This window comes from Hydractinia symbiolongicarpus, chromosome 14 (assembly GCF_029227915.1).
Source record: "Hydractinia symbiolongicarpus strain clone_291-10 chromosome 14, HSymV2.1, whole genome shotgun sequence".
NCBI lineage: Eukaryota > Metazoa > Cnidaria > Hydrozoa > Anthoathecata > Hydractiniidae > Hydractinia > Hydractinia symbiolongicarpus.
In genome coordinates, this window is record NC_079888.1 from 17,120,099 (window position 1) to 17,133,162 (window position 13,064).

General features: G+C 37.5%; 1 protein-coding gene and 14 non-coding genes across 15 annotated transcripts in view; 1 reads left to right on the forward strand and 14 right to left on the reverse strand.

Annotated features, from left to right (window-relative positions):
• The window catches only part of LOC130625230 (piggyBac transposable element-derived protein 1-like), a 104,455-nt gene that overhangs the window by 57,073 nt on the left and 34,318 nt on the right, over positions 1 to 13,064 (forward strand). The gene's annotated exons all lie outside the window — the stretch shown is intronic.
• On the reverse strand, positions 141 to 214 carry Trnar-ucu (transfer RNA arginine (anticodon UCU)). The gene has a single exon. It is a non-coding gene; the product is annotated as a tRNA-Arg (tRNA).
• Positions 646 to 719, reverse strand: Trnas-acu (transfer RNA serine (anticodon ACU)). Its single transcript has one exon. It is a non-coding gene; the product is annotated as a tRNA-Ser (tRNA).
• Positions 1,151 to 1,224, reverse strand: Trnar-ucu (transfer RNA arginine (anticodon UCU)). Its single transcript has one exon. It is a non-coding gene; the product is annotated as a tRNA-Arg (tRNA).
• On the reverse strand, positions 1,657 to 1,730 carry Trnas-acu (transfer RNA serine (anticodon ACU)). Its single transcript has one exon. It is a non-coding gene; the product is annotated as a tRNA-Ser (tRNA).
• Positions 2,163 to 2,236, reverse strand: Trnar-ucu (transfer RNA arginine (anticodon UCU)). Its single transcript has one exon. It is a non-coding gene; the product is annotated as a tRNA-Arg (tRNA).
• On the reverse strand, positions 2,669 to 2,742 carry Trnar-ucu (transfer RNA arginine (anticodon UCU)). Its single transcript has one exon. It is a non-coding gene; the product is annotated as a tRNA-Arg (tRNA).
• Trnar-ucu (transfer RNA arginine (anticodon UCU)) lies at positions 3,684 to 3,757 on the reverse strand. Its single transcript has one exon. It is a non-coding gene; the product is annotated as a tRNA-Arg (tRNA).
• On the reverse strand, positions 4,190 to 4,263 carry Trnar-ucu (transfer RNA arginine (anticodon UCU)). Its single transcript has one exon. It is a non-coding gene; the product is annotated as a tRNA-Arg (tRNA).
• Positions 5,204 to 5,277, reverse strand: Trnas-acu (transfer RNA serine (anticodon ACU)). The gene has a single exon. It is a non-coding gene; the product is annotated as a tRNA-Ser (tRNA).
• Trnar-ucu (transfer RNA arginine (anticodon UCU)) lies at positions 5,709 to 5,782 on the reverse strand. The gene has a single exon. It is a non-coding gene; the product is annotated as a tRNA-Arg (tRNA).
• Positions 7,735 to 7,808, reverse strand: Trnar-ucu (transfer RNA arginine (anticodon UCU)). The gene has a single exon. It is a non-coding gene; the product is annotated as a tRNA-Arg (tRNA).
• On the reverse strand, positions 8,561 to 8,634 carry Trnar-ucu (transfer RNA arginine (anticodon UCU)). The gene has a single exon. It is a non-coding gene; the product is annotated as a tRNA-Arg (tRNA).
• Trnar-ucu (transfer RNA arginine (anticodon UCU)) lies at positions 9,517 to 9,590 on the reverse strand. Its single transcript has one exon. It is a non-coding gene; the product is annotated as a tRNA-Arg (tRNA).
• On the reverse strand, positions 12,060 to 12,133 carry Trnar-ucu (transfer RNA arginine (anticodon UCU)). Its single transcript has one exon. It is a non-coding gene; the product is annotated as a tRNA-Arg (tRNA).

A 13,064-nucleotide genomic window follows, 5' to 3' on the forward strand; every position in this document is an offset into this window, starting at 1 on the left:
TGTTCCAATAATATCTATTATGTTTTGCGTTATTACTCTTGGCTTCCCATTGTATGAATTTGGTTTGGATTTAAGGCATTGAACACGTTTGTTTGCTAAGCATCTCTGTACAATATCAAGGGTAAAAATCTAGCATAAATCACCACTGATGGGAGTCGAACCCACAACCTTTGAATTAGAAGTCCAACGCGCTAGTCCATTGCACCACAGCGGCACGGTTACTGATATTTGATAGGCATTGGAGCAATTTAACCCAAAAAAATGTTGTACATCTAGTAATCATTCCTTAACAGGATGGATATGCTAACAGTCGAGTGCAGCAAGCCAAAACAACATGTAGAGTAAAAATCTAAATGCTTTGTCAATAATAGATTGATGACCTATTTGGCTTTGCTTTTTCTTTGATCAAGTGTTCTTGTGCAAAGAGAGTGGTTAGTAGAAAGTAATTGCTGCAAAAAAATCTTTTAGTGAATCAGCATATGGAATGCCTTAAATGACTACGGAAATTCCATTAAATTCTATTTTGTTCGGCGTTATTAATCTTGGCGTCCCATTAAATGAACTTGGTTTTGATTAAACACATTGAATTCGGTTTGTTTGCGCAGCACCTTTGTTAAATAGCATTGGTAAGAAACTAGCAAAAATCACCGCTGATGGGAGTCGAACCCACAACCTTTGAATTAGTAGTACAACGCGCTAGTCCATTGCACCACAGCGGCACGGTTACTGATATTTGATAGGCACTGGAGCAATTTAACCCAACAAAATGTTTGCACATCTAGTAATCATTCGTTAACAGGATGGATATGTTAACAGTCGAGTGCAGCAAGCCAAAACAATATGTAGAGTAAAAATCTAAATGCTTTGTCAATAATAGATTGATGACCTATTTGGCTTTGCTTTTTCTTTGATCAAGTGTTCTTGTGCAGAGAGAGTGGTTAGTAGAAAGTAATTGTTACAAAAAAATCTTTTAGTGAATCAGCATATCAAATGCCTTACATGACTACGGATGTTCCAATAATTTCTATTATGTTCTGCGTTATTACTCTTGGCTTCCCATTGTATAAATTTGGTTTGGATTTAAGGCATTGAACACGTTTGTTTGCTAAGCATCTCTGTGCAATATCAAGGGTAAAAATCTAGCATAAATCACCGCTGATGGGAGTCGAACCCACAACCTTTGAATTAGAAGTCCAACGCGCTAGTCCATTGCGCCACAGCGGCACGGTTACTGATATTTGATAGGCATTGGAGCAATTTAACCCAACAAAATGTTTGCACATCTAGTAATCATTCGTTAACAGGGTGGATATGCTAACAGTCGAGTGCAGCAAGCCAAAACAACATGTAGAGTAAAAATCTAAATGCTTTGTCAATAATAGATTGATGACCTATTTGGCTTTGCTTTTTCTTTGATCAAGTGTTCTTGTGCAGGGAGAGTGGTTAGTAGAAAGTAATTGCTTTAAAAAAATCTTTTAGTGAATCAGCATATGGAATGCCTTAAATGACTACGGAAATTCCATTAAATTCTATTTTGATCGGCGTTATTAAACTTGGCGTCCCATTAAATGAACTTGGTTTTGATTAAACACATTGAATTCGGTTTGTTTGCGCAACACCTTTGTTAAATAGCATTGGTAAGAAACTAGCAAAAATCACCGCTGATGGGAGTCGAACCCACAACCTTTGAATTAGTAGTCCAACGCGCTAGTCCATTGCACCACAGCGGCACGGTTACTGATATTTGATAGGCACTGGAGCAATTTAACCCAACAAAATGTTTGCACATCTAGTAATCATTCGTTAACAGGATGGATATGTTAACAGTCGAGTGCAGCAAGCCAAAACAATATGTAGAGTAAAAATCTAAATGCTTTGTCAATAATAGATTGATGACCTATTTGGCTTTGCTTTTTCTTTGATCAAGTGTTCTTGTGCAGAGAGAGTGGTTAGTAGAAAGTAATTGCTACAAAAAAATCTTTTAGTGAATCAGCATATCGAATGCCTTACATGACTACGGATGTTCCAATAATTTCCATTATGTACTGCGTTATTAATCTTGGCTTCCCATTAAATGAATTTGATTTGGATTTAAGGCATTGAATTCGGTTTGTTTGCGCAGCACCTTTGTTAAATAGCATTGGTAAGAAACTAGCAAAAGTCACCGCTGATGGGAGTCGAACCCACAACCTTTGAATTAGAAGTCCAACGCGCTAGTCCATTGCACCACAGCGGTACGGTTACTGATATTTGATAGGCACTGGAGCAATTTAACCCAACAAAATGTTTGCACATCTAGTAATCATTCGTTAACAGGATGGATATGTTAACAGTCGAGTGCAGCAAGCCAAAACAATATGTAGAGTAAAAATCTAAATGCTTTGTCAATAATAGATTGATGACACATTTTGTTTTGCTTTTTCTTTGATCAAGTGTTCTTGTGCAGAGAGAGTGGTTAGTACAAAGTAATTGCTGCAAGAAAATCTTTTAGTGAATCAGCATATGGAATGCCTTAAATGACTACGGAAATTCTATTAAATTCTACTTTGTTCGGCGTTATTAATCTTGGCGTCCCATTAAATGAACTTGGTTTTGATTAAACACATTGAATTCGGTTTGTTTGCGCAGCACCTTTGTTAAATAGCATTGGTAAGAAACTAGCAAAAATCACCGCTGATGGGAGTCGAACCCACAACCTTTGAATTAGAAGTCCAACGCGCTTGCCCATTGCGCCACAGCAGCACGGCTATATAAATATGATAGGCATTGCAGCGATTTAACCCAAGAAAATGGTTACACATCTAGTAACCATTCGGTAACATGATGGATATGTTAACACCCCAGTGCAGTAAGCCAAAACAATATGTTGAGTAAAAGTCTAAATGCTTTGTCAATATTTAATTGATGACCTATTTGGCTTTGCTTTTTCTTTGATCAAGTGTTCTTGTGCAGAGAGAGTGGTTAGTAGAAAGTAATTGCTACAAAAAAATCTTTTAGTGAATCAGCATATCGAATGCCTTACATGACTACGGATGTTCCAATAATTTCTATTATGTACTGCGTTATTACTCTTGGCTTCCCATTAAATGAATTTGGTTTGGATTTAAGGCATTGAACACGTTTGTTTGCTAAGCATCTCTGTGCAATAGCAAGGGTAAAAATCTTGGATGTATCACCGCTGATGGGAGTCGAACCCACAACCTTTGAATTAGAAGGCCAACGCGCTAGTCCATTGCGCCGCAGCGGCTCGGTAACTGATACTTGATAGGCATTGGAACAATTTAACCCAACAAAATGTTTACACATCTAGTAATCATTCGTTAACATGATGAATATGTTAACAGTCGAGTGCAGTAAGCCAAAACAATATGTAGAGTAAATATCTAAATACTTTGTCAATTTTAAATTGATGACCTATTTTGTTTTGCTTTTTCTTTGATCAAGTGCCCTTGCGCAGAGAGAGTAGCTACTAGAAAGTAATTACTGCAAATGAAAAAAACTTCTAGTGAATCAGCATATGGAATGCCTTAAATGACGACGGAAATTCCATTAAATTCTATTTTTTTCGGCGTTATTAATTTTGGCGTCCCATTAAATGAACTTGGTTTTGATTTAACACATTGAATTCGGTTTGTGTGCGCAGCACCTTTGTTAAATAGCATTGGTAAGAAACTAGCAAAAATCACCGCTGATGGGAGTCGAACCCACAACCTTTGAATTAGAAGTCCAACGCGCTAGTCCATTGCGCCACAGCGGCACGGCTATATAAATATGATATTCATTGCAGCGATTTAACCCAAGAAAATGGTTACACATCTAGTGATCATTCGGTAACATGATGGATATGTTAACAGTCGAGTGCAGTAAGCCAAAACAACATGTTGAGTAAAAGTCTAAATGCTTTGTCAATATTTAATTGATGACCTATTTCGCTTTGCTTTTTCTTTGATCAGGTGTTCTTGTGCAGAGAGAGTGGTTAGTAGAAAGTAATTGCTGCAAAAAAATCTTTTAGTGAATCAGCATATGGAATGCCTTAAATGACTACGGAAATTCTATTAAATTCTACTTTGTTCGGCGTTATTAATCTTGGCGTCCCATTAAATGAACTTGGTTTTGATTAAACACAATGAATTCGGTTTGTTTGCGCAGCACCTTTGTTAAATAGCATTGGTAAGAAACTAGCAAAAATCACCGCTGATGGGAGTCGAACCCACAACCTTTGAATTAGAAGTCCAACGCGCTAGTCCATTGCACCACAGCGGCACGGTTACTGATATTTGATAGGCATTGGAGCAATTTAACCCAACAAAATGTTTGCACATCTAGTAATCATTCGTTAACAGGATGGATATGTTAACAGTCGAGTGCAGCAAGCCAAAACAATATTTAGAGTAAAAATCTAAATGCTTTCTCAATAATAGATTGATGACCTATTTGGCTTTGCTTTTTCTTTGATCAAGTGTTCGTGTGCAGAGAGAGTGGTTAGTAGAAAGTAATTGCTACAAAAAAATCTTTTAGTGAATCAGCATATCGAATGCCTTACATGACTACGGAAGTTCCAATAATTTCTATTACGTACTGCGTTATTACTCTTGGCTTCCCATTAAATGAATTTGGTTTGGATTTAAGGCATTGAACACGTTTGTTTGCTAAGCATCTCTGTGCAATAGCAAGGGTAAAAATCTTGGATAAATCACCGCTGATGGGAGTCGAACCCACAACCTTTGAATTAGAAGTCCAACGCCCTAGTCCATTGCGCCGCAGCGGCACGGTTACTGATATTTGATAGGCATTGGAACAATTTAACCCAACAAAATGTTTCCACCTCTAGTAATCATTCGTTAACATGATGAATATATTAACAGTCGAGTGCAGTAAGCCAAAACAATATGTAGAGTAAATATCTAAATACTTTGTCAATTTTAAATTGATGACCTATTTTGTTTTGCTTTTTCTTTGATCAAGTGCCCTTGCGAAGAGAGAGTAGCTACTAGAAAGTAATTACTGCAAATAAGGTAATTTCTAGTGAATCAGCATATGGAATGCCTGAAATGACTACGGAAATTCCATTAAATTCTATTTTGTTCGGCGTTATTAATCTTGGCGTCCCATTAAATGAACTTGGTTTTGATTAAACACATTGAATTCGGTTTGTTTGCGCAGCACCTTTGTTAAATAGCACTGGTAAGAAACTAGCAAAAATCACCGCTGATGGGAGTCGAACCCACAACCTTTGAATTAGTAGTCCAACGCGCTAGTCCATTGCACCACAGCGGCACGGTTACTGATATTTGATAGGCACTGGAGCAATTTAACCCAACAAAATGTTTGCACATCTAGTAATCATTCGTTAACAGGATGGATATGTTAACAGTCGAGTGCAGCAAGCCAAAACAATATGTAGAGTAAAAATCTAAATGCTTTGTCAATAATAGATTGATGACCTATTTGGCTTTGCTTTTCTTTGATCAAGTGTTCTTGTGCAGAGAGAGTGGTTAGTAGAAAGTAATTGCTACAAAAAAATCTTTTAGTGAATCAGCATATCGAATGCCTTACATGACTACGGATGTTCCAATAATTTCTATTATGTACTGCGTTATTACTCTTGGCTTCCCATTAAATGAATTTGGTTTGGATTTAAGGCATTGAATTCGGTTTGTTTGCGCAGCACCTTTGTTAAATAGCATGTGTAAGAAACTAGCAAAAATCACCGCTGATGGGAGTCGAACCCACAACCTTTGAATTAGAAGTCCAACGTGCTAGTCCATTGCACCACAGCGGCACGGTTACTGATATTTGATAGGCACTGGAGCAATTTAACCCAACAAAATGTTTGCACATCTAGTAATCATTCGTTAACAGGATGGATATGTTAACAGTCGAGTGCAGCAAGCCGAAACAATATGTAGAGTAAAAATCTAAATGCTTTGTCAATAATAGATTGATGACCTATTTGGCTTTGCTTTTTCTTTGATCAAGTGTTCTTGTGCAGAGAGAGAGGTTAGTAGAAGGTAATTGCTACAAAAAAATCTTTTAGTGAATCAGCATATCGAATGCCTTACATGGCTACGGATGTTCCAATAATTTCTATTATGTACTGCGTTATTACTCTTGGCTTCCCATTAAATGAATTTGGTTTGGATTTAAGGCATTGAACGCGTTTGTTTGCTAAGCATCTCTGTGCAATAGCAAGGGTAAAAATCTTGGATAAATCACCGCTGATGGGAGTCGAACCCACAACCTTTGAAATAGAAGTCCAACGCGCTAGTCCATTGCGTCGCAGCGGCACGGTTACTGATATTTGATAGGCATTGGAACAATTTAACCCAACAAAATGTTTACACATCTAGTAATCATTCGTTAACAAAATGAATATGTTAACAGTCGAGTGCAGTAAGCCAAAACAATATGTAGAGTAAATATCTAAATACTTTGACAATTTTAAATTGATGACCTATTTTGTTTTGCTTTTTCTTTGATCAAGTGCCCTTGCGCAGAGAGAGTAGCTACTAGAAAGTAATTACTGCAAATGAAAAAAACTTCTAGTGAATCAGCATATGGAATGCCTTAAATGACCACGGAAATTCCATTAAATTCTACTTTGTTCTGCGTTATTAATCTTGGCGTCCCAGTAAATGGACTTGGTTTTGATTAAACACATTGAATACGGTTTGTTTGCGCAGCACCTTTGTTAAATAGCATTGGTAAGAAATTAGCAAAAATCACCGCTGATGGGAGTCGAACCCACATCCTTTGAATTATAAGTCCAACGCGCTAGTCCATTGCGCCACAGCGGCACGGTTATTGATATTTGATAGGCATTGGAGCAATTTAACCAAAGAAAATGTTTTCACATCTAGAAATCATTCGTTAACATGATGAATATGTTAACAGTCGAGTGCGGTAAGCCAAAACAATATAAAGAGTAAATATCTAAATACTTTGTCAATATTAAATTGATGACACATTTTGTTTTGCTTTTTCTTTGATCAAGTGTTCTTGTGCAGAGAGAGTGGTTGGTACAAAGTAATTGTTGCAAAAAAATCTTTTAGTGAATCAGCATATCAAATGCCTTACATGACTACGGATGTTCCAATAATTTCTATTATGTTCTGCGTTATTACTCTTGGCTTCCCATTGTATGAAGTTGGTTTGGATTTAACGCATTGAACAAGTTTGTTTGCTAAGCATCTCTGTGCAATAGCAAGGGTAAAAATCTAGCATAAATCACCGCGGATGGGAGTCGAACCCACAACCTTTGAATTAGAATTCCAACGCGCTAGTCCATTGCGCCACAGCGGAACGGTTACTGATATTTGATAGGCATTGGAGCAATTTAACCCAACAAAATGTTTGCACATCTAGTAATCATTCGTTAACAGGATGGATATGCTAACAGTCGACAGCAGCAAGCCAAAACAATATGTAGAGTAAAAATCTAAATGCTTTGTCAATAATAGATTGATGACCTATTTGGCTTTGCTTTTTCTTTGATCAAGTGTTCTTGTGCAGAGAGAGTGGTTAGTACAAAGTAATTGCTGCAAAAAAATCTTTTAGTGAATCAGCATATGGAATGCCTTAAATGACTACGGAAATTCCATTAAATTCTATTTTGTTCGGCGTTATTAATCTTGGCGTCCCATTAAATGAACTTGGTTTTGATTAAACACATTGAATTCGGTTTGTTTGCGCAGCACCTTTGTTAAATAGCATTGGTAAGAAACTAGCAAAAATCACCGCTGATGGGAGTCGAACCCACAACCTTTGATTTAGAAGTCCAACGCGCTAGTCCATTGCGCCACAGCGGCACGGCTGTATATATATGATATGCATTGGAGATTTTTAACCCAAGAAAATGTTTACGCATCTAGTAACCATTCGTTAACATGATGGATATGTTAACAGTCGAGTGCAGTAAAGCGAAATAATATGTAACGTAAAAGTCTAACCGTTTTGTCAATATTCAAATTGATCACCTATTTGGCATTGCTTTTTCTTTGATCAAGTGTCCTTGTGCAGAGAGAGTGACTACTAGAAAGTTAATACTCCAATTAAAAAAAACTTCTAGTGAATCAGCATATGGAATGCCATAAATGACTAAAAAATTCCATTATATTCTACTTTGTTCTGCGTTATTAATCTTGGCATCCCATTAGCAAGGGTAAGAAACTAGCATAAATCACCGCTGATGGGAGTCCAACCCACAACCTTTGAATTTGAAGTCCAACGCGCTAGTCCATTGGGCCACAGCGGCACGGCTGTATATATATGATAGGCATTGGAGCAATTTAACCCAAGAAAATGTTTGCACATCTAGTAATCATTCCTTAACATGATGAATATGTTAACAGTCGAGTGCATTAAGCCAAAACATTATGTGGAGTGAAATCAGCATATCGAATGCCTTACATGACTACGGATGTTCCATTAATTTCTACTTTGTTCTGCGTCATTACTCTTGGCTTCTTATTAAATGAAATTGGTTTGGAATTAACGCATTGAACACATTTGCTTGCTCAACATCTCTGTGCAATAGCAAGGGTAAGAAACTAGCATAAATCACCGCTGTTGGGAGTCGAACCCACAACCTTTGAATTAGAAGTCCAACGCGCTAGTCCATTGCGCCACAGCTGCACGGCTTTATAAATATGATAGGCATTGGAGCGATTTAACCCAAGAAAATGGTGTCACATCTAGTAATAATTCGGTAACATGATGGATATGTTAACAGTCGAGTGCAGTAAGCCAAAACAATATGTTGAGTAGAAGTCCAAATGCTTTGTCAATACTTAATTGATGACCTATTTGGCTTTGCTTTTTCTTTGATCAAGTGTCTTTGTGCAGAGAGAGTGGCTAACAGAAAGTAATTGCTGCAAATAAGGTAATTTCTAGTGAATCAGCATATGGAATGCCTTGTATGACTACGGAAAATCTATTAAATTCTACTTTGTTCTGCGTTATTAATCTTGGCGTCCCATTAAATGAATTTGGTTTTGATTAACCACATTGAATACGGTTTGTTTCCTCAGCACTTTTATGCAATAGCAGGGGTAAGAAACTAGCATAAATCACCGCTGATGGGAGTGGAACCCACAACGTTTGAATTAGAAGTCCAACGCGCTAGTCCATTGCGCCGCAGCGGCACCGCTACTAATACATGAGAGGCATTGGAGATATTTAACCCAAGAAAATGTTTACGCCTCTAGTAACCATTCGTTAACATGATGGATATGTTAAATGTCGAGTGCAGTAAGGCAAAATAATAGGTAAAGTAAAAGTCTAAATGTTTTGTCAATATTCAAATTGATCCCCTATATTGTTTTGCTTTTTCTTTGATAAAGTGCCCTTGCGCAGAGAGAGTGACTACTAGAAAGTTAATACTCAAAATAAAAAAAACTTCTAGTGAATCAGCATATGGAATGCCATAAATGACTACGGAAATTCCATTAAATTCTGCTTTGTTCTGCGTTATTAATCTTGGCATCCCATTAGCAAGGGTAAGAAACTAGCATAAATCACCGCTGATGGGAGTCCAACCCACAACCTTTGAATTAGAAGTTCAACGCGCTAGTCCATTGCGCCACAGCGGCACGGCTGTATATATATGATAGGCATTGGAGCAATTTAGCCCAAGAAAATGTTTGCACATCTAGTAATCATTCCTTAACATGATGAATATGTTAACAGTCGAGTGCATTAAGCCAAAACATTATGTGGAGTGAAATCAGCATATCGAATGCATTTCATGACTACGGATGTTCCATTAATTTCTACTTTTTTCTGCGTCATTACTCTTGGCTTCCCATTAAATGAAATTGGTTTGGAATTAACGCATTGAACACATTTGCTTGCTCAGCATCTCTGTGCAATAGCAAGGGTAAGAAACTAGCATAAATCACCGCTGTTGGGAGTCGAACCCACAACCTTTGAATTACAAGTCCAACGTGCTAGTCCATTGTGCCATAGCGGCACCGCTACTAATACATGATAGGCATTGGAGATATTTAACCCAAGAAAATGTTTACGCCTCTAGTAACCATTCGTTAACATGATGGATATGTTAACAGTCCAGTGCAGTAAGGCAAAATAATATGTAAAGTAAATGTCTAAACGTTTTGTCAACATTCAAACTGATCACCTATTTGGCATTGCTTTTTCTTTGATCAAGTGTCCTTGTGCAGAGAGATTGACTACTAGAAAGTTAATACTCCAAATAAAAAAAACTTCTAGTGAATCAGCATATGGAATGCCATAAATGACTACGGAAATTCCATTAAATTCTACTTTGTTCTGCGTTATTAATCTTGGCATCCCATTAGCAAGGGTAAGAAACTAGCATGAATCACCGCTGATGGGAGTCCAAATCACAACCTTTGAATTAGAAGTCCAACGCGCTAGTCCATTGCGCCACAGCGGCACGGCTGTATATATATGATAGGCATTGGAGCAATTTAACCCAAGAAAATGTTTGCACATCTAGTAATCATTCCTTAACATGATGAATATGTTAACAGTCGAGTGCATTAAGGCCATAACATTATGTGCAGTGAAATCAGCATATCGAATGCCTTACATGACTACGGATGTTCCATTAATTTCTACTTTGTTCTGCGTCATTACTCTTGGCTTCCCATTAAATGAAATTAGTTTGGAATTAACGCATTGAACACATTTGCTTGCTCAGCATCTCTGTGCAATAGCAAGGGTAAGAAACTAGCATAAATCACCGCTGTTGGGAGTCGAACCCACAACCTTTGAATTAGAAGTCCAACGCGCTAGTCCATTGCCCCACAGCGGCACGGCTTTAGATATATGATAGGCATTGGAACAAATTAACCAAAAAAATGTTTGCATATCTAGTAACTTTTCGTTAACATGATGGATATGTTAACAGTCGAGTGCAGCAAGCCAAAACAATATGTAGAGTAAAAATTTAAATGCTTTGGCAATATTAAATTGATGACCTATTTGGCTTTGCTTTTTCTTTGATCAAGTGTCTTTGTACAGAGAGAGTGGCTAATAGAAAGTAATTGCTGCAAATAAGGTAATTTCTAGTGAATCAGCATATGGAATGCCTTGTATGACTACGGAAAATCCATTAAATTCTACTTTGTTCTGCGTTATTAATCTTGGCGTCCCATTAAATGAATTTGGTTTTGATTAAACACATTGAATACAATTTGTTTCCTCAGCACTTCTGCGCAATAGCAGGGGTAAGAAACTAGCATAAATCACCGCTGATGGGAGTGGAACGCACAACGTTTGAATTAGAAGTCCAACGCGCTAGTCCATTGCGCTGCAGCGGCACCGCTACTAATACATGATAGGCAATGGAGATATTTAACCCAAGAAAATGTTTACGCCTCTAGTAACCATTCGTTAACATGATGGATATGTTAACAGTCGAGTGCAGTAAGGCAAAATAATATGTAAAGTAAAAGTGTAAACGTTTTGTCAATATTCAAATTGATCACCTATTTGGCATTGCTTTTTCTTTGATCAAGTGTCCTTGTGCAGAGAGAGTGACTACTAGAAAGTTAATACTCCAAATAAAAAAAACTTTTAGTGAATCAGCATATGGAATGCCATAAATGACTACGGAAATTCCATTAAATTCTACTTTGTTCTGCGTTATTAATCTTGGCATCCTATTAGCAAGGGTAAAAAACTAGCATAAATCACCGCTGATGGGAGTCCAACCGACAACCTTTGAATTAGAAGTCCAACGCGCTAGTACATTGCGCCACAGCGGCACGGCTGTATATATATGATAGGCATTGGAGCAATTTAACCCAAGAAAATGTTTGCACATCAAGTAATCATTCCTTAACATGATGAATATGTTAACAGTCGAGTGCATTATGCCAAAACATTATGTGGAGTGAAATCAGCATATCGAATGCCTTACATGACTATGGATGTTCCATTAATTTCTACTTTGTTCTGCGTCATTACTCTTGGCTACCAATTAAATGAAATTGGTTTGGAATTAACGCATTGAACACATTTGCTTGCTCAGCATCTCTGTGCAATAGCAAGGGTAAGAAACTAGCATAAATCACCGCTGTTGGGAGTCGAACCCACAACCTTTGAATTAGAAGTCCAACGCGCTAGTCCATTGCGCCACAGCGGCACGGCTATAGATATATGATAGGCATTGGAACAAATTAACCCAAGAAAATGTTTCCATATCTAGTAACTTTTCCTTAACATGATGGATATGTTAACAGTCGAGTGCAGCAAGCCAAAACAATATGTAGAGTAAGAATCTAAATGCTTTGGCAATATTAAATTGATGACCTATTTGGCTTTGCTTGTTCTTTGATCAAGTGTCTTTGTGCAGAGAGAGTGGCTAATAGAAAGTAATTGCTGCAAATAAGGTAATTTCTAGTGAATCAGAATATGGAATGCCTTGTATGACAACGGAAAATCCATTAAATTCTACTTTGTTCTGCGTTATTCATCTTGGCCTCCCATTAAATGAATTTGGTTTTGATTAACCACATTGTATACGGTTTGTTTCCTCAGCACTTCTGTGCAATAGCAGGGGTAAGAAACTAGCATAAATCACCGCTGATGGGAGTGGAACCAACAACGTTTGAATTAGAAGTCCAACGCGCTAGTCCATTGCGCCGCAGCGGCACCGCTACTAATACATGATAGGCATTGGAGATATTTAACCCAAGAAAATGTTTACGCCTCTAGTAACCATTCGTTAACATAATGGATATGTTAACAGTCGAGTGCAGCAAGCCAAAACAATATGTAGAGTAAAAATTTAAATGCTTTGGCAATATTAAATTGATGACCTATTTGGCTTTGCTTTTTCTTTGATCAAGTGTCTTTGTACAGAGAGAGTGGCTAATAGAAAGTAATTGCTGCAAATAAGGTAATTTCTAGTGAATCAGCATATGGAATGCCTTGTATGACTACGGAAAATCCATTAAATTCTACTTTGTTCTGCGTTATTAATCTTGGCGTCCCATTAAATGAATTTGGTTTTGATTAACCACATTGAATACAATTTGTTTCCTCAGCACTTCTGTGCAATAGCAGGGGTAAGA